Source organism: Mandrillus leucophaeus, unplaced genomic scaffold, assembly GCF_000951045.1.
Source record: "Mandrillus leucophaeus isolate KB7577 unplaced genomic scaffold, Mleu.le_1.0 Scaffold121, whole genome shotgun sequence".
Classification (NCBI taxonomy): domain Eukaryota; kingdom Metazoa; phylum Chordata; class Mammalia; order Primates; family Cercopithecidae; genus Mandrillus; species Mandrillus leucophaeus.
This window is the reverse complement of record NW_012100432.1, coordinates 99,991-122,152: the sequence shown is the minus strand read 5'-3', so window position 1 is coordinate 122,152 and position 22,162 is coordinate 99,991. Positions and strand designations below refer to the sequence as shown.

Here is a 22,162-nt window from a genome sequence, read left to right as displayed (position 1 = left end):
TTTTTGAGACGGAGTATCCCTCTGTAGCTCAGGCTAGAGTGCAGTGGCATGATCTCAGCTCACTGCAACCTCCACCTCCTGGGTCCTGGTTCAAGCAATTCTCCTGCCTCAGCCTCCTGAGTAGCTGGGATTACAGGCACGTGCCACCATACCCAGCTAACTTTTGTATTTTTAGTAGAGATGGGGTTTCACCATGTTGGTCAGGCTGGTCTTGAACTCCTGACCTTGTGATCCACTCACCTCGGACTCCCAGAGTGCTGGGATTACAGGCGTGAGCCACGGTGCCCGGCCTGTGGTCTGTTAGTTTTCAATGCTACTGTGGAGCTGGAGAGAGGGAGATAGAAATAGAGTACATTAAAATGCAACAATGTTCACTCTTCTTATGAAGATTCACTTGTTTTTTAGAACAAATGTTCCCCAGGTTACTGCAAGCCCTTGGTTAATTTCCAAAGTCTGAGAAAGTTGGTTCTGATCATTTTTGCCAGCTTTTTCATTGTTTTTATGGAGAAGAGAAATTTCAGAGATCCTTATATCATCATTTTTAGTGCTGTCACCTCTGTCCTTCTTTCTTCATCTCTAAAAGCATGGTTGCCTTATAACCTGTACTGTACTGACTCTTCCCTTTTTCTCCCCTGGGTTTTTTTTTTCCTCTCCCTTAATTTATTCCCAGAAAATACTGTGTATACTATGTGTCAGGGCTGGGTAAAGATGCAAGTGTCCAGTTTGGTCAGTGTTCAGAAGATGAGAATAATTGAAGAGTAAGTCATTTTAAAATTTATTTTGTTCCCTCTAAATGGTGATTATTTAATTAACTATGTTGCTATTTACACTACAATAAAACTATGTACCAAAGCACACACATTAAATGGCATTTGTGTCCTGACACTGAGAAGGAAATACATAATGAGACCGTCACCTACCAAAGCACACACAGTAAATGACATTTTTGTCCTGACATTGAGAAGGAGATACACAACGAAACCATCACAAATTCTAAAGCTGATGAATATAGGTTGACTTCCTCCTTTTCAATTACATCAAGAAATATATATTTTCTCTTATATAGTCTTCCCCCGATAACCCAACTTTCAAGTTTGACCCACATGTACCTTTATTTGGTAGTCAGTTTCTTAAAAAAGCAAAGTTGCTGTTGTTGTTTTAATAAATTCACAAATGTTGCTAAATATAGTAAACAGTCAAAGATATCAAAGCCTCATTGAGATCTTGATGCTGGGCAGTTATCTAGGCTTACTCACTAGCAAAGTGACTTATGACTTATTCTTTCACCTTACCCGAGAAATTTGAATGCTGTTACCTGTTGCAGACCTTTGAGGCTACCAGCACATAGCTTAAACTGTGAGCTTTTGAATAATAAGGACCAAGGCTTCTGTGCAAACTTTGGAAATTTTTTATAGTTGCTTTCTAGAATAAAAAAGCCAGTAATACCTAAGAGCAAAAGTAGCATCACCGGTTATTTTCTATGCCCTTTCCAGTCAGACTTGACCTTTTCTTCAATGCTTCCCCAAATTCCAAATTATTTTCTGCCTGAGGGAAGGAAAAGCATTTCCTCCTGCCAGAGACAGCCAAGACGCTGCAGAAGCAACAGCTGGCCAGAAGTGATTTTCTGTGATTTTCCCTTCCTGTGGAGCATGCCAGTCATAGAAGTGGATCATTATGTTTCTAGGTAAGAATCCCAGATTGGTAATTCTTTGGGCTTTATTTAACTTCTTTTGTTTGATGAACATTACCAAGCATGCCTCTATACTCAAAGGTCTAACATTTACAGAGCATAACCAGAAATACGTCTGACCAAATAGAATGATGGAAATTATTTCAGCTAAGGCTACAATGACAACATTAAGACAAAACTCATGCCATAGCACCTTACAGCAATGAACTCACGAAAACAAGACACAATTTAGGAATAGTTATGGTCCTGAGGTCTCATAGGCAGTTGGGAAATGGGAGCCTCTGTTTCAGTATAAGAAATTATTCACTAAATGGAAACTCAGTGTTCCAAGTTTGGTCAGGTTTTGGTCACATTAGGGAATTTGTTTGCCATTTTATTTCCTAAATATTTTGGTTTAGAGACTTTAAGTATTTGTTTTCACATCTTGGAACTAAAATGTGAACAGAATTTGTTGGTTGGGTTCTTAAATCATTATGTTGAGAAAGAACCCCTATCCTCTTCCCCAACTGAAGAACAGTTCAGTCATTTCCTAACTGCTCAGTGAGGCTACTTTGATCTGCCAGAGACAAGGTCACTAGTACAAATGGTGACTGTTTCACTGGACACATTTGTCTGCCTCTGAGTATGGCCTGAAACATCTGGCTGGGACAGAAACTCACAGCCACTTTGTTCACAGTTACAGACAGATCATGAATGATATGGGTCTGGGGAAGGGAACACACACAACAATGTCCTGGACACTTATTTTAATTCATGAGGGAGATAAGGAAATAATAACCTTGCTCTTAATGTGAATTCCAAGGAGGGAGCTAAATAAATCACCTCTACTCTATGCACACCATTATTAATCTATACAAATACTGGTCAATTAAATTAGATTACACTTGAAAAGTGCTTGGCATTGCAGCCTGACACACAGTAAGGCTTTTTGTAAGTCTTAGTGGCAATAAATAATAAATCATCTTCTGAACTACTTAGTGTTTATTTTGCATGCACTTAACATTCCAACAGAGAAGATGACGTGGAAAGACACAAGACAAAGTGCTCTTTGTAAACTCATTGGGCATCATGTAATATTTCATATGTCTGAGAGGTCAGATGTTTGGCTTTTGAACATGAAAGAATGTTATGTGGGTGTGATTTTGGGAGGAGAGATAGAATATCAGCAAGTATGGATGTGAGAGGTTTCAAGAAACACAATTAATGAAAGTGTAATGTGAATTGTCTGACACTTACCTCCTTTGTGGACACTGTGTATAGCCAATGATCCAATAACATTCAAATCTTTGAATGTCTATGGGTTAAACAATAACATACTACTTTGTTTCAATATCCTTTGTGTAAGGACCCTTAGTTAATTTCTGCTTTGAGACTTATTTCAGGAAAATCACTGTCTTTGTAGATTAATATATCTTCCTTCTATTTTCAGAAATCACACTGCTTCACTTGGCATCTTTCGTTTGTTGCTTTAGCCACTTTAGGGTTATACCTCACTTTATCACCCAGGTGGGTAAAATCTGCTCAACCAATATGTGGAGTGCTAAAAACATCAACTCCTTCTGCTTTCTCCAGACGGTTTAGAGATATCTAACCCTATCCAGTGTTTGAAGTTGCTTTAAGCATATAAAAGTATAAAGAATAGCATAAAATAGCATTCACAAGATAGCATGTATAAGAGAGCAATGTGGTACTATGGCAGGTTAAGTGTGATTCTCTTTCGGAAAACTGGGGTTCAAATACTATTTCCACCAATTACTTGCCTCTTCAGCTTCTCCATATGCCATGGTTCTTTGTCTTTGTTCCTTTGGCTTACCTGGCCAGAATGCCTTCCCCTGCTCTCCTCTTACCTAAGCCTGGTCATTAGTCAAAACCTTTCAGTTTCCACACCTTTGGCAGATCCCTTGTAGACAGCTCATGTCAATCACTATATTTCTAGTCCTCCAAAGATAGTGAATGGCTCAGGAGAATGTGTGACCCCAAATAGTGTCACCGAAGTAAAGTGCTTGAGTGCCTAGGATTTGCGCTGAAACCACTTGAAAAAGAGGAAAAAAAAAAAAAAGGAAAACTAACAGGCCACAATCATAGCAAAAACCAGCAACGTAGTAGCCACTGGAAGGGCCACTGGCAGAATGTGGTTGGAGCTTCGGGAAGGCAAAGACTCCTTTCCAGAGAATTGTTATTATACGACCTTTTTGGTGGTTCAAAAAGGGGTTTGCTGGTGGCCATGTTGATGCCCAAAAGGAAGAAGTTCCCTGAAATTAACACCAGCACTAAGGAAAAAAGCTTCAAGAGACAGAGACAACATACACCTTTGGGTATTTAGATCCAGTCCTGCCTGAAACCGTGTACAAAGGAACTTTCCAGATATTGAGCAATTAGTTATCTTTTATGGTTAAGCCTGTTTCAGTTGGATTTCCCTACTGAAATGCTGAAAGCTGCTGCTGAAAGCCTACTAACTAACATACCTACAGCGTGCACAGTACTAGGAATTCAACAGTAACTAAAGTAAATGTAGTCTCTGCCTCATCAAGTTAATATTCTTGTGAAATAGGTTAAGATGTCAATGAGTCATAATAACTGCTAATGATGGAGACATACAGAGGGCTGTGGGAGCTCTCAGAGGACCACCTGATCCAATGTAGGGGAGCCAGGGAGGGGGAGACTTCTCTGAGGAAACCCCACCAGATGAATTCCCTGCCAAATGTTCCTTGGGGTCAAATTAAAGATATTACGTTTTTGGCCTCAAATTGAGTACGCAGTGAGTAACAATGTTGACGCCTAGCCATAGGTACCATTATTATAACTCTAAAACTATAGCTTTACCTTAAAATTCCCACCCAGTAAGATGTCATCCCTTCATTCTATTTTAATAGCTAGATTTGCATTATTCATGATTATTGCCTCAAAAACATAAATTATCTCAGCTGTTCAGCCATCATATATATAGTTTCCAACCCTACCACCCACTTCCAATCAGAATTTTGGCCATGGCCCCAGTTGGTACTGAGAGAGAACACATAAACGTTAAATACTATAACAATCTGTGGTAGAAGGGAAAAAAATCAGCAACTGACAGTGCTGCAAAATATAACCAGGAAAACAAAAATACCTCATCCAAATGCCCATTTTTTTAAAAGTGATACACGCTGACACAGCAATCCTCTGTCGGGTTTAGTAAACCCGTCAAAAAGCTGATAAAATGGACTCAATAAAACCTTTTTTGTGTCCCTTTTCCTGAGAAAATAGTAGCGTTGGTGAACGCTTGAGCAGTAGATTAAATATCAGCAACTCAGGAAGGACAACATGAATTTCCATGCATTATGTACATATTAATTACATGGCAGAAGTTGTAAGAACTGAACATTTAACCCTTAGCTAGAAATTTCAAAGGACCAATAATATTAGGATGCTTAATATCTGGTCTGAGAGTTTTTCTTCCCAATCCATGTGCCCTTTGATAATTAGGTATAAAAGGTTTTCTGAGTAATTGCACACTAAGAGATCCAGGATGGAACGTTATCAAGCTGTTCTTCAAAATACCTGTATAAAGAATGAGTTCAAATTAAAAAGCACAAGAGAAAAAAAACACACACTGAACTGTAAAATTATGCTGAAGCTCTCTTTGATCAAGATATTTCAAACTTGGAAGAATATGTGAGAAATAAATCTATAAGGGTAGGACTGATCAGATGTGGCGGCCGATGTCCAAGGCAGTCCTCAATGATTCTTGCTTCCTCATATTTATTCTCTTGTGTATTCCCTTCCCACAGCGAATAGGGCTGGTCTGTGAAACCAAATGAGTATTGCAAAAATGAAGTGTGACTTCTGAAATCAAAAAAAAAAAAAAAGGTGTTGTGGCTTCTTTCTTTTGAATCAGACACTCTGGGGAAAGCCAACTGCCATACTACAAGGATACCCAAGCAACCCTCTATAAAAGACCATGCTGGGAGGAACTGAGGCTTCTCATCTGCAGACAGCACCAACTTGCCCATCATGTGGGTGAGCTACATTGGAAGCAGATCCTCCAGGCTCAGTCAGGCCTACCAACAGCTGCAGCCCTGGCTGACATCTTGATCATGACCTGAAACACCCTGCACCAGAACTACCCAGCTAAGCCACTCTAGGATTCCAGAGTCACAAAACCCATGAGATAATAAATGAACATTGTTGTTTTAAGCCCCTGTATTAGGCTGTTCTTACATTGCTATAAGGAAATACCTGAAGCTGAATAATATATAAAGAAAAAAGGTTTAATTGGCTCATGGTTCTGCAGGTTGTACAAGCATGGTGCCAGCATCTGTTGCGCTTCTAGAGAGGCCTCAGGGAGCTTTTACTCAAAGTAGACGGTGAATTGGGAGCAGGTACATCACAAGCCAAAAGCAGAAGCAAGGGGAGGTAGAAGGTGCCACACTTTTAATTGGCCACATCTCGTGAGAACTCAATCACTATCACAAGGACAGCACCAAGCCATGAGGGGTCCTCTCTCATAACCCAAACATCCCCCACTAGGCCCCACCTCCAACAGTGAAGATTACAATTCATGTGACATTTGGCAGGGACATATATTCAAACTATACCAGCCCCTATATTTTTGGGTAATTTGTTATGCAAATGATAGATAACTAATTCACTAGACAGATTACCTCAATTTTTTCTCTAACCTCTAGATTGTAAAGTGATTATTTAGTAATAGAAGACACATTTATTGTTCTAAATATCCATCTATGGCTGATTACTACTTCATCTGCAAGGAACTGTTTGGTAAATGATGATTGTACACATCCATGCATCTATAATATCTCTCTGTACCTTGGTCTTCAAGTAATTGTGAAATAACAAAACTGGCAAAAGACCATGAACATCCTTAAATCCAATCCCTCTTCAACATGCTGGCTCTATTTTTCCCAAACTAAGCCTAAACACCTTGAGTGAGAGGAACTTATTATTCATCAGAATTCATTCAAAATCTCTCAAGCAAATGAACTCAAGCAAAATATATCTCCCTGTGAATTCCAAATACTGACTTCAAACACTAGTTCTTATTCTTCTCTGGTCAGTCTTTTCAGATTACCGAAGAAAATGTTACCTTCTGATTTGAGTTCTCTCTTACATAGGATAAAGTATCCAGCACTATCTCATAAGATATCATTGAATCCCTGACATCCCTGATGCTCTGAACTTGCCTCAGTTTCTCTATAATCAGAGCCCATTAACTAGCAGGCTACAGATTTGTGGAGCTTTCCTTGTGCTTCTATTTGATTATTTCCAGAGATTTGAACTTGGACGCTTTTTGATGCAGCATGGTCTTTCCAGTACCCGTAAGTCTCACAGCTCTTTCCTTTTTTGTAACTCTGTTCACTTCACCCATTTCTTACCTTTCTGTCCCAGGGCTCCTAGAACACAGCAAATATTTCTGACCTACAATAGGTTACAACTGCTGCTATTCCTGTTCCACATGCCACAAGTGGGGTTGATTCAGAAAGCTTTCCATGGTTATTGGTGGGATGAAATCAGGACTTCATCACCTTCGTGGCTCATTCTTAGGCATTTTAAGTTAATAAGTATTTATTAATCATCTCCTGAGTGCCTCGAATCAGAAGCTATGTTGAATCATATAGAAAACAGAAAACTCGGCAGGTGCAGTAGCTCACACTAATCCCAGTGCTTTGGGAGGTCAAGGCAAGAGGATTGCTTGAGACCAGGAGTTCAAGACCAGCCTGGGCAACATAGCAAGACTGTATTTCTATAAAAAAAAAATTTTTAATTAGCCAGACATGGTGATGCACATCTATAGTCCCAGATACTCACAAGACTGAAGCAGGAGGATCACTTAAGCCCAGGAGTTTGAAGTTGCAGTGAGCTATTATCATGCCAGTGCCTTCCATCCTGAGTGAGAAAGTGAGACTCTGTCTCTTAAAAAAAGAAAAAGACAGAAAACTTGCCAGTCCACATCTGAAGGCCAAGGAGCTGTGTCTGTCTTATTCATCCCCATTCTGCTGCACACAACCTAGCACGTAATGACTATGCAACCCACGAGGAAAGGGAGAAAGCAAATAAACATGCTACCCTAACTGAAAGATGGAGTGAACAACCAGCAAACCTCAACTGATTAAATACAAGCAATAAGTACTTGAGAAATTTAAGCAGAGGGAGATTGTCTAAGCTTCGTATGGTCAGAGGAGGGGACGTGGAAATATATGAATTCCTTACTGGCCAACTGTGATTCTGCTCAGTCCATAGTACGAGCCTCTTTGAAGAACAACCACTTCGAGTGTGTTTAATCAGGGCCTGGCAAGAGCCACCTCTCCTTTTGCTCCCTGGTGCTGGCAACCTTAAGGACCAGATTTTGTTGTTGTTGTTTACTATGTGATTTAGTGATGATATAAATTTGGGAGAATTAGCTCTAAAGTGTTTTCACCTTTCTATTAAGGAAAAAGTTATAGTGGATCAAAAATGTAGGTTGCGAATTGTTCTCAGTGAGGAATATGAGGGGGAAATAAATAATCCACGGCAGACCTCAAGAGGTCTATCTTTATTGTTTGTTTCATGGTACACACATCCCGCAAGCCTCAAGTAGAATAATTACTTCTCTAAATATCAGCTGAAGGGGGGGACCAAATTCAGCACACAATGGCACTAGACTTTTAATTCCAGTGACAGCTAAAACACCATTAAACTGTACTTCAAGTCTTTGAAGTACTAAAAAGGTCGGTTAGAAAATAGTATATGGCCATGTATCCAATTTAATAGCTAACATAGTTCTCTCTCACTCTCTCTCTCTCTCTCTCTCTCTCTCTGCAGTTGAGAAGACATTCAAAGTACAAAGGAATGGTACTGGAAGTTTTAAAGACCCAAAGTAAAGTGGCAAGTCTTTTAGAATGAGTTAAAAGGGATATGGAGGTTATAACCTCCTCTTCCCACTTCATTGTCATTATCCAATCATATTGGATAGTCTTGAGAGGCAGTGGGGATTATTGATTACCGATTAATAGCATAAGCTTTCTCTGAGGTCAGACAGACCTCAGTTGCCTCCTACTCTGAAGCTTACACAAGGTTGCCCTGATTCAACAACGTAACTCCTGTGACGCTCAGTTTTCTCATCTAAATATGCAGATAAAAGTAGTACTTACCTCGTAAAGTTCTTAGAAGGATTAAATGAAGAGATATATGGTAATCATTATAACTGTAAGCCATATATTGAGAGCTTATTATGGACCAAACTCATAGCTAAGTGGCACATCATCTCTTTTAATCCCAGCAGTGGTGCTTCTCTTTATCAATATAGAGAATAATAACAAAAAACAAATAGGAGAGAGAATTACATTGGATTCCATTTATTTATTTTATTCTATTTATGAGGAAGTGTCAACAGGCCACAGGAGGAGAAAACACGAACTCCACATCTAAACAGTCTCTCCGGATCCTCCTTAGACAAAGCCTTCCCAGAATTTTTGACTTTTCTCACCTGTCACTAATGTCCTTAAGAAAGGAGTCCATGTTCTAGATATAACCTGATAATATTGTGTGTAGTGACTCAAGGCGTGCACCTGTGGTCACATCATCTGTTTAAGCAGCTATGTTCTATAGGCAGCACTTGTCATCTAGGACCTCTATTTTCCCCTTATTGAGCAGATTTTAAACCAGATTAACCTGATATTCTAGGAATTTTTATGCTTCTGAACTTTTATTGTTATCACAACTACATTTAATGGAATTCTCTCCTCCATTTGAGCTCATCCTGTTGGATTTTCATTTGGATTTTGACATTTTTCACATTAGCTTTCCCTTCCCACTTTGATATCACCATTGTATTGTAAGGAGTCTTTCACGATAATCTTTAAGCCAAAAAAAAAAAAAAAATGCCAAAAAAAAAAAAGCAAACTGAAGCCAAACAAACAAAATGGCTTCATTGTCACTATAAAGAACATGAAGAAGCATTTCCAACATTATCTAGAGTCCAGCAAATGAAATACCATGTCTGACTCTGTCCAATGTGCAGTAACTGACATGCTGTCTACATCACCTATCAGTATGAAACATTTGTATATCCATATCTCTAGTACTTTAATTCTCAAGCCATGAAAGAAAATTTTCCACAGAAAATACTAGGAAATTATAAGTTACAATTTACTACAGATTGAAAAATGTGCAGTTATATGGCAACAAGTTGACTTCAGGCATTCCCTGAATTTTGAGATTCTAAGTTTGTGCAAAGCAATGTTCAGTTACTGAAACTGGAAACTGCCAATGAAAAATGCATTTCATTATCAGGTTTATGAGTTATTCCTGTGCATGTTGAAACTTGTAGAATTAACTGTTCTACTTTGGATGTGACCAGATCCTTTCATGATATTAAATACATACCTCTTTGTTTCCTGTATTCTGACACAAGAAATGAAGCAGGAGGCTTTATCAAGAACTGATGAAAAGATGCTTTTCATACATCAAAAATGTTCATGTGAAAGAAATGTAAACAGCTAATAACTGTTTATACTGAAAGAACAGTTTCCATTTTGTAAGGTTAAAAATTATTTAAAATATGTAACCATAACTCACCAGATATTGAGAAATAAATCTATGAATGGCTTATAAATATGTACAGTTGTAAACATTTAATCAGTAAAATTACATATAGAATATATCAAAGTTATTTTTAAACACAGAGCAAAACAAATGTCCAGAAGTTCGTCTACAAACTATGAATTTCAGAGAATGTTCACTGTCAAGGATATTATAGGTTATATGTTTAGAAATCCACATGGACTTCTAAATGGTTTGTTGGCTCATTCCTACAACAACCTGTAGAAAAGAACTGACAAATCTTGTGGCTTATTCTTTTTTTTTTCTAAAAGCCATTATTAATGACATTTTTCTCAAATCATTTTCCTAAGAGTGCATCATGGACCAGATCTTGCCCACAACATTTGGGCTAAATGGATAGTAGCAAGGTTTTATATTCAGTCACATCTAGGCTTGATTCCAAGTTCTACATACAGCTTCTTAACTCTGTGACCTTTGACTCATTACTAATTACTAATTACTCATTCTCTGAGCCTTGGTTTCCTGATCTGTAAAACGAGGATTGAAATGGTTTTAGAATATGAACATTCACAATGTTTTATAAAGGAAAATTAACTTTTTCTTTTTTCTTTATGAATTTTGAAGATTAATTTTAAGAATTTCCCTTTACTTCCTGGCATGATTTAAAGTTTAGGTTTTTGATTCTGAAGTCAAACTTTAAAAAAAGGCAACTTAAAAAAAATTTTGGTTGCTAATAATTTGAATTATGAGTTTAATGAATCCTTCCTGTCAACTGTGAAAGAACAAGAGAAAAAATAATTGCAAAAAGAAAGAGAAGGAGGTGAGGGAGGGGCAGCATAGAGACCAAAGTAAAGTGGAAGAATTACTTTAAGGAAAAAAAAAAAAAAAAAGGCTCTGAGATGTTAGAATCTGATCCTAGAGACAATTGCCTTGAAAGATAAAAGATTATCCTACCCCGCAAGAACCAGTTTGCAAACTCCTGGAAGGATCACTTGGAGTGGCACTGTTCACATCTACTAAAGGGTCAGGTGGAATATAAATGATCACTCTCATCACTACCTGCTTAGCCATCACAAAAGGAAGAACCTTCCAAATTATTTTCATTGGAAAGCCAAAAGAGCAGTATATCACCTGCAAACACCCTGCAAGAGTGATGCCTATTTATGGAAAACAACTTGGTAGATGTCACCTGATTAGCCCAAGTGACACCTTGCTAATATACAACCTTTCAGGGCAGGCCCCTAAAATGATAATGAAACTCTCGACACTAATTAGGGTGAGTGGAGAGGATTCCTATCTATATGAGGGGTAGGTGAGGTGAGGTTAAACTAAATAATCCCAAGACCCTCATGCTGAAACCATGATTATATATTGCATATTAATTCCTGCCTCACTGTGTTCTTGGGAAGATTAACTGAAACGACTTATGTCAAGAACTTAATATTGTAAGAATTCAAAATAATAGCTATTTTCATCATTATCACAGCTGCAGTGTCTTTTAATGTTATTGGGGCATTAAGAAACATGAACATGAAAAGAAATAAGAAAGTGGGATAAATGGCAGGGTGTACTCTCAATTGGCAAGAGTTAATCTCCTCATCAAGAATTGCCAGAAAATACCAGGCAATATCATGGGATCATTGCAAGAAAAGCTATCTTAAAATTTTACACTTCTGACCTGTACGTAATCTAATTCAACCATACCTTGCTATAGATGTGCAAACACTGACAAGAGTTGAAGCTTCCAAAAGTGTGTTTTCAATTTAAAAAAAAAAAATCTAGAAGTAATTTTTTACTTGGTGCATGACATATACTTCTGACTTTCTTCAGTCTAGGTATAAGGGCTGTGCTCTCAAGAATCAATTCCATTGAAAAGTTTAAAAAAATCAAAGTGTAGTAATCAATGTGCTTTTTGACTGCAAGTGAATCTCCAATCAAATCAAATGTACTAGAGAATTTACTGGCCGATACAATTGCAATGGCTCGGGCAGAAGAACTTTAGGCAAGAACGGATTCAGATGTGCCTAAACATTATCATCACGACGTAGCTTCTCCCTACTCCCTATTAGCTTTTTTTTTTTTTTTTTTTTTTTTGGTTGACTTTTCTTGGGCAGGTTCTGTTCTTTGGTTAACAGTCAATGCAGTAATCCTAGTTGAAAGATGACTCCTGTTTTACAACAGTTAGACCAGAAGTCCAAAGATTGAATGTATTTGCCTATATTGGGCCTTGTGAACATTACTGAACAAAACATTGTGACCAAGATCTATGTTCATTGCTCTGGCCTGGGTCCTATGGCCACTCCTGGAGATGGAAGAGCAGTAAATCATCACACAAGTCAAAGGAATAAAACTGGGAAGTTATTCCTCAAAACAAACTGGGAAGCTGTTAGCAAGGAAAAAAAGCAAAAAACAAAGAAAATAAATGCAGGACAAGAAAAAAACAACAGATGCCTACTAAAACTACTTTTATGAGAATACAGAGAATGTTAGGATGGACAAAACGCAAGTATAAATTCAAAGTTCTTCAGGATACATTATTATTGTTTTCAGAGCTCAGGCAACTGTCCAAGTCTTAAAGCACTTCCACAGAATGCATAAGGTCAGAGGTCTGCAGACTCTTGTCTCTCATCTCTCTTCATTGACTTACAAATCCTAAATCAGGCATTTACAGTTAAATTGTGGTTCCCTTACCATCTTAATGACCAGTTTTATGCAATCATATTGGTCATTGGATCGATCTTATTCAGTTTCAAAGACAACCCCAAACATCAAATTGACCTTTTCAGTCTAGTGTTTTTTTAAAATCCTAGACACTGTCTCCTTCACTCTCGCTTATGGTTTTCCGATCCATTTTTTTCTTCTGCTTTCTTCTTTTCCACTCTTCTATACACTGTCACTCATATATATGCTTTCACAACAGATTCTTGAATTCAACTTCACTTCGGCCTTTATTTTTTCTGTGTCAAATAAAGATATTGATTAAATTCTACTCTATTCCATTTATCCACAAGTATCCAAATTCTGGGCACTATTTCAGACACATGGGTCACAGGAACAAGTAAGTCATAGAAAATCTCTGTTCTCATGGAATCCCCATTCTGGTGGAGGAGACAGAAAAATGTGCCACCTACTTGTGCTTCCTTGATTACTGCTGTCCACCATGACCTGTGATCATCATAAATTGGGTGGTTTTTCAAAACACATAATCTGATTTAACCTTGTCAACTCTTTCAGGGGAGTGGAGCAAATTCCACTGACCTCATTTTACAGATATAATTGAACCAAGAGGCAAAGTGAGATCATTAATTCAATCATTCGATAAATATCTACCTAAAATATGCCAGATACTATTTTAGAATTTTGGAACTCTATCAATCAATAATATTGACATGGACATTATCCTCATGAGCCTAGTGAGGGATAGCAATAAATAAAATGATAACTAAAATGCATATGAAGTTAAACAGAAAATTCGTGGTGGATGGACCCAAAATAGTTTTCAGCATTTCTAACCTAAGCCTGCTATCCTCACATACGGTAGGACCACTCTCTCCAAATGATAATTTGACTAAAATCCCTGCAAGGATGAAGCACCAGCAACAAAAGCTATTCTTATCTTCATGCCTGCTACACAGGGCAGGCCTAAAAAAACATCTGTAATTCCCAATCAAGACCATGCTGCTACTTCACAAGGAATTCTGCTAACCCTACCTCCTCCAAACACCTCTACTGTTCAACATTGTACTGAAGGTCAGATCAATGCAATGTGATAAGATGGATAGGATAGGATAGGATAGGATAGGATAGGATAGGAGACAGCTCAGCTTCTATCTCAGGCAGCCTCGCTACAGAGACAAAGTTCCTAACCATTCTTTTATGCTTCCTCTCCCCAAAGAAGCCCTTCATAAGTGACAAGTACAATTCACAAAAGAAAAAACATAATTTTTCCAAATGTTAAGTATTGATTTACGGATAGTATAAAGCAAATAACAAAGAGAATATAAATAACTATTGTAACGCACCACAAATAGGATTAAGTATTAAGTATAGTATTAAGAACAGATAAGGACTGTTACAAACTAGGTAGAAAAAATGAGCCAAAGATGTGAAGAGGCAAAATAGAAACCCAACAGTCAACAAACAAACCAACAAACAAAAACAAACATAACTTGAATCAGCAACTAAACTACTGCAAGTTAAATTAACATTTGGATACCAATTTATACTCTTCAAATAGGGAGAAAAATATCAGACTTCACAAAGTGTTGATAACAGTATACATTTCTGGAAGGAATTAAGTTGCCACAATCAATTCTGAAAATAGTTGTCAATATATCGATAATTTTTAAAAGAACATAAAATTCAACAATTCCATTTCTACCTATAGATTCTATAGAAACTCTTGCACTTATGTCTCAGAAGACTGCTCAAGAATGTTTAGGTCAGCATTCATGAAATTGTATTATAATCAAGCTAAATATCCATTGACAGTAGAACAGATAAGATGGAATGTAGTAGAATTTAAGATTGAAAAGCTGTACCTGTATGATTCAACACAGACATTGAAAACATAAGGCCAAGTGAAAAACGTATGTTGTAGGTTGTTACATATAGTATACTATAACTTCTGGATATTTTTAGCACTCGAACAATACAATATATATGTTGTGTTGCATATATATAATATTATAGAAAAACACTTTCAAGAATACAGAAAAATATTTTCTAGAAATAGAAAAACATGACCTGGAAGGAAACAAGCACAGCTCTGGGAAGGGTAGGAGAGAAACTATGAATTGGGAGGCATAAAGGGAATGTCAACATTATCTGTCAGGTTTTGTTTATTTTACATTTAAAAAAATATGAAATAGACTGACAAAAAGCCTTTATCAATGTGAATATCCCACCATTTGTTATATACTTTTCTATATTTTCCATTTTGTGTATTTCTCAAGATTTAAAAGACCAAACAAGACAACTTTCTGTATGCTTGCTACTTTCTATTTCTACCTCTGCATCATTCTCCATCTCATCATTCCAGATTGGCAGAAGAGCATTATGATTAAGAAATGGTACTCCACATACAAAATAATAAAATCATGTCTTTTTCAGCAACATGGATGAAGCTGAAGGCCATTATCCTTCAAGTGAAATAACTAAGTTATTTCTAAGTGAAATAATTTAGAAAATCAAATACTGCATGTTCTCACTTATAAGTGAAAGCTTCACAATGAGTACACATAGACATACAGATGGAAATAATAGACAATGGAGACCTCAAATGGTGGGAGGGTGTGTGGGAGTATCAGCTTAAAAATGACCTATTGGGTGCAATGTTCACCATTCAGGTGATGGGCATACTAGAAGCCCAAACCTCACCATTATACAATATATCCATTTTTTTTTTTTTTTTTTTTTTTTTTTTGAGACGGAGTCTCGCTCTGTCACCCAGACTGGAGTGCAGTGGCCGGATCTCAGCTCACTGCAAGCTCCGCCTCCCGGGTTTACGCCATTCTCCTGCCTCAGCCTCCGGAGTAGCTGGGACTGCAGGCGCCCGCCACCTCGCCCGGCTAGTTTTTTGTAGTTTTTAGTAGAGACGGGGTTTCACTGTGTTCACCAGGATGGTCTCGATCTCCTGACCTCGTGATCCACCCGTCTCGGCCTCCCAAAGTGCTGGGATTACAGGCTTGAGCTACCGCGCCCGGCCAATATATCCATTTAAAAAAAATAACCTGCACAAGTACCCCCTGAATCTGTAAAAATTAAAATATTTTTTTCAAATAAACTAACAAACAAGTATGTAAATAAATAAGAAATTGGGCCCTATAATGAGAAACTCTTTGATTCAAATGTCAGCCTTGTTGTGTATCTGGGCAAGCTAGTTAACTGCTCTCTGCCACAGTTTCCTCATATGTAAATGAGGAAAAACAGTAGTACCTACAGTGCAGGGATGTTGAATGGAATGAAGTGATACATGTATTAATAAAATACATGTACTATAAATACATGTACTAATGAAGTGATACATGTATTAATAAAACACTTAGCACAGAGACTGGCCCTGGTAGATCATGTCATGAAGACGAGTGGTAGGGAAAGCATGCTGCATGGCAACTTGTCCAGGAGCCTGTGCTGGTCCAGTGTCTTTGCCCACCTGAAAATGGCACCTCAGGCTTCCAACCCAGAAGAGAGGTCATATCCATTCATCTCTGTATCTTTCGCACTGGGTCTTCCCTATCCATAGTAAGTGATCATTCAATATTTAACCGAATAATTACTATTCAGACAGCCATAAGTGCAAGGCAACAACAAGATATCCAAAGAAAGAAATCACTGACATATACATCCTAGCATTTCTTTATTTGAATTACTTCATTCAATAAATATTCACTGAATGCTGTCATACACTAATGCTACACAGAGTGGGATCCATGAACCAGCAATTTCAACATGAGAGCGTGTAGAAAATGCAAAACTTGGGTGCCATTCCAGGGTCACAAAATCAAAATCTGCATTTTAACAAGTTTTGTAGGTGATTTATATTCAATGTAAAGTTTAAGCACAAGTATGATGGTCTATGGGTGCTCATATCAAGACCTAATTCTGATTTTTTTTTTAATGGGCTGCCTGGGTTTAAATCCTGGCTCTGTCATCACTAACTGTGTGACCTTTGACCAAGTCATCTGGCTTACCTGAAACCCACTCCTCCTATCTGCAAATGAGGTATTAAGTACCTATCTCACAAAGTTGTGTAAGAACTAAAAAATTGTCCCAATAGAGTTATTTAGCATAGCCATGAGGTTTTACTTTTATGTTAGTTTTGTTAGTAAGTGATGTCAGTTTTTGTTATTAATGTAAACATTTGGAAGAAAGAAAAATAGGCAAATGAAGACATGGAAGAAAGAGGGGGCAGAACCTGCATTAGGGGAAGAAATTGAACCAGAGGAAAAATGGCTTACGGAGGTGCAATGGTGAGAGACTAGGACAGGATAGAGGATCTGAAAAAAGTTTGCTATGTGTTAACCCTGAAGTAGATTTCCAGCTATATTATATACCCACTTCTGCTCTAGAATCTAATGCAACTGGCTTTTTCTTCTTCATTTTTAGAAACAAATTTTTGGTAGTGGTGATGGTGGTTTGTTTAGGTATTCTGGATTTCATATCTTATTTTTTAAATCCAGCTCCTACAGGATCTTTTATTTTTCAATGCTTCAGTCAGAAACCACACATATAGTGCAGATTTTTTGCCAATGTTGGAGTATTCTATCTACTCCTTTTTAGCACCAGAAATATAACTGAAGTACTAAGCAAAGTTTTGCATCCTTCTGTAGGAGCTATCTCCCCCACTGCCTTCCATGATGTCCTGTTCATGGCGTTCTCTCTCCTGGATCATCTTCTACTCATACCCTGCTGTAGTCCCTACAATAAAAAGTAGCAAGCGGATGACTATAAAATAGTAATTCTGATGTTGCCACACTGCTTACAACGCTTAATAATTGCCCATTGCTTTTCAGATACAGGTGAAATTCCTGCCCCCATTAAGATTGAGTCTTTATTAGCTTAGCTTTCCAGTCTCATAATGCGCACTTTCCTTTCTCTCTCTCTCTTTCCAGCCATAGCATCCTTTAAGTCCTTTCAACACTCCCTGGCCCCTCCAACCCAGACCTGACTCACACAACCAACCTTCCACTAAGACTGCCCACCCCTGGTTGCCACTACACTCATCCATTTTATTTTATTTATTATTTATTTATATTTTTATATATATTTTTTTTTGAGACAGAGTCTCACTGTTTCACTCAGGCTGGAGTGCAGTGATGCGATCTCAGCTCACTGCAACCTCTGCCTCCTGGGGTCAAGCAATTCTCCTGCCTCCGCCTCCCAAGCAGCTGGGATTACAGGCAAGCACCACCACACCAGGATAATTTTTGTATTTTTAGTAGAGACAGGGTCACCATGTTGGCCAGGCTGGTCTCGCACTCCTGACCTCAAGTGATCTGCCCAACTTGGCCTCCCAAACTGTTGGGATTACAGGCATGAGCCACTGTACCAGGCCTATTCTTCACAGTCACTCCAGGTATAGTGTCTTCTGGGAAGCTTCCATAGCAGAGGCATGGCCCACCTTAGGCCACATTATCTGGCTTGATGCCCTCAGAACACAATTTTGCTTTCTTTTGGAACATTACCTTAGTTTGAGGGTTTAAATACACTGTCCACTATGTTGGTTGACTCTCACACACAGTGACCTGTTCCCTGTTATGTATAACCTGTGAGGATTTTTCTCTCTCGCTCCACAGACAAGGAAACCTGAACTTTAGCCCACACTCCCACACTCCTCTCTCTGGTTTTCAGGGGTTTCTTTTTGTTTTTCCTTTTTTTTCTGGTCACTGAGGACTTCTCTGACTTTGGAGGCATTTAGTTCTACTTTTGAAATGTTTCGTGTTTGTTTGTTTTGAGACAGGGTCTTGCTCTGTCACCCCGGCTAGAGTGCAGTGATGTGATCACAGTTCACTGCAGCCTTGACCTTTCGGGCTCCAGCAATCCTCCCACCTCAGCCTCTCAAGTAGCTGCGACTACAGGCTCCCACCATTACTCCTGGCTATAAAATGTTTATTATTATATTTTTCCAATGTTTGACATATTTTGAAACTAGAGGACTTCTTGTTATCCTAGTCCATAATATTATGAAAAAATATAATTACCTATGAATGCAAATGCATATTCTATTATTTAAGAAAACTTGTCTATTTCACAACATTGGAATCTTCATGAGAAAAGGGAATGTGTGTGCTTTGGTTCATCACTGACCTCAGTGTTTTTTTCTTAATCAATATCTGCCACGGAGTAGGCACTCAAAAAGTATTTCTTGAATGAATGAACAGATCAGACCCTGTAGGATGGGGGATTTTTCTTGGAGCACTTTGCTGAATAGCAGGCTGAATTTAACCAAAGGCGATATGACAAATTCCAAGATGTTCAACATTCTCCCAGGCACTTGCAGATGAAAGCCTCAGAGTCTTTGATCACCAGAAAATGTGGCTCTCCCACTAGTCTAAAGTCATTAATCTTTAAAGCACTTTTCACTCCATCCATCCTACACTTAAGTTTCCATATTCTTCATTAATTCTGACATCAGCAGTCTGAATTCCTCCGAGGCCCAAGGCACTAGAGCTCTGCCTTCAAATACCAAGGGCATATTTTTTAAAAGACAGGCATAATTTTCGCCCACAAGATTTTCTGTAACAATATTACCAATTAGCCCCTTGTACCATCCAAATAAATTGCCTACTAGTCATCACTTTAAGGGATTAATTGACCATGCAAATACTGAGAGGCATAAAATTCTGCTGCCAAGCAGGGACCTAGTTAAGGCCCCTTTATTTCTCCTTGGGAGCAAACTCCTTTATATTTTAATCATATTGTATCGTTTAGATAAAAATTAAAAAGTTCACTTAAGTTTTTAGTCCCCAGGATCATCCTCGATTTATCTGCTCTTTGCCATCTGGGTTGGGCCAGCCTTTCTTCAAAGATTTCACATGAAGAAGGCAGCTGTTAGAAGGTAAATGTTAGAACTCCAGCTGGTTTTCCATCTCTCCTTTAGTGCCTTGGAGAGAGCAACCATGGCAGAATTCCCTCTGTGAACAAAGGAAGTGTATGCTTATCTGAGCTATGGATGGAATCAGAATGTTGGTCATAGGCAGTCCCTTAAATATCCTCCAAGTCCAGTGAAGTGTTAAGGAAGTGAATAAGGTGGAGTCTGTGAGGTAGGGCTCCAATGGGAAACAAATGGCACAGTCAAATAGAATAATAAGGAGAGTTTTGATGAGGGAATTGTTGACAGAGGGTGCAAGAAAACTATAAAAGCGGTAACAGTACCCTGATGTTAGTACCCGCAGAGCTGTTCCCACTTCTTAGTTGGAAGGGGACAATGGGAGGGAACTGGTATCAGAACCTGGAAAGAAAGACTTACAGAGAGAGCTGCCTTCTTAGGAGCTGTGGTTTCTGTTTAAGGTGACAGCCAGTCCAAAGTGATCCCTTTGAGAAGGAACCCAAGGGAATAAAATACCGCAGTCTCCCTTTCCTACCCCCAACCCCTACCCCATGTCCTGCCAGTGCTCCCCATTGGCTGATCCTAACAGGAAGCCAAAAACCAAGGGAGTTCTCCAAGGCATCCCAAGTGCTCAGTCTTCTGAGAATGGAGTGTGGTGGAAAAAATAAAAGGTGAGTGTACATCTGGAGGAGAAAACAGAAGGACTCCAATTCTGCTGGGATCAGAATCCTGTGTTCAAAGTCAGCTCTGTCTTAACAAGTTGATTAAACTTGATCAAGCTATTTAATCTCTGGGCCTCAGTTTCCTTATCACTCAGAAATTGAACAACAACAAAAAAAGCCCACCTCATAATGTTTCTGGTCAAAATACCCTATTTTAAGATAAACATCATTATTTGATTAATTGGCTAGGAAGAGCAAAGAAAGGAAGAAAAAGAAAAAAAAAGAAAGCATTGAAGTTTAAATGTGCAGAAAAAGACAACATATTTACATGTATATAACCATACAAATAAAATGTCATTTATGGAGCTATTATACTTCACCAAGTATATAGTAGTAGCTTTGCACACATTTAATTCTCACTGAATTAATAGGTGATATTCTTAAACCCATTGTACTGAAGACTAAGCTCAACTTATAGCCCCATTATTATAAATATGACCTTTAAAAATGCTTACCAGCTAGTCATTAACATCCAATTTTAGAAAAGAGAGAAAATGGCAGAGTACTGGTTTTTAGTAAGAAACTCATAAAACTACAGTATAGAGAAAAGTACATTTTCTTAAGGCCTCTGTATTTACCAGGATTGGTGAAGTTCTGGAATGTTAATTCACCAGAGAGGGTCACTCTCGTAAGTGCTTTAGAGGCCTGTAAGCAAAGCTATTGATTTCTTCTTCTGCAAGACTTTATTTACAAGTTTATTAACATGATCAACATCAAAGTAACTTGTGTCTCAGGAACCATAGTTGTTACAAGAAAGCAGTTTCTCAGGAGACTGCAAGTTTAGTCACATGATTTGGAGGCCATTCAACTCTGTTCCATTCCCAAACTAGGTGGATTTTATCTTCAACGCACATCACATTTAGAAAACTGGCCTCATGGGGTCTAGTAATGTGTTCTTTAATAAAGACCACTATGGTGGCAAAAATGAAGGACACTTTGCTGCCTCATCCATGAATAGAATAAGAAGAAAGTTCTAAAAACCAAAGCCACAATGAGATACCATCTCCTGCCAGTCAGAATGGCAATTATTAAAAAGTCAAGAAACAACAGATGCTGGTGAGGTTATGGAGAAAAAGTAACACTTTTACACTGTTGCTGGGAGTATAAATTAGTTCAACCATTGTGGAAGACAGTGTGGCAATTCCTCAAAGACCTAGAGGCAGAAATACCATTTGACCCAGCAATCCCATTACTGGGTATATACTGCAAGGAATATAAATCATTCTATTTCAAAGACGCATGCATATGTATGTTCATTGCAGCGCTATTCACTTTAGCAAAGACATGGAATCAATCCAAATGCCCATCAATGATAGACTAAATAAAGAAAATGTGGTACATACACACCATGGAATACCATGCAGCCATAAAAAGGAAAGAGATCAAGTCCTCTGCAGGAATGTGGATGGAGCTGGAAGCCGTTATCCTCAGCAAACTAATGGAGGAACACAAAATCAAACACCACATGTTCTCACTTATAAGCGGGAGCTGAACAATGGGAACACATGGACACATGGTGTGGGGGGTGGGGGGTGGAACACCACACACTGGTGCCTGTCAGGGGATGGTGGGAGGAGGCAGAGGATGAGGAAGGCAAGCTAGTGGATGCTGGGCTTAATATCCAGGTGATGGGATGATCTGTGTAGCAAACCACCATGG

General features: G+C 38.4%; 1 long non-coding RNA gene across 1 annotated transcript in view; it reads right to left on the bottom strand.

Moving 5' to 3' along the window:
* LOC105532662 overlaps positions 1–22,162 on the bottom strand; it is a 107,911-nt gene that overhangs the window by 58,417 nt on the left and 27,332 nt on the right. Inside the window, exon 3 of the long non-coding RNA XR_001005027.1 lies at positions 225–324. This is a non-coding gene — a long non-coding RNA (uncharacterized LOC105532662). The remainder of the gene's footprint in view (positions 1–224; positions 325–22,162) is intronic.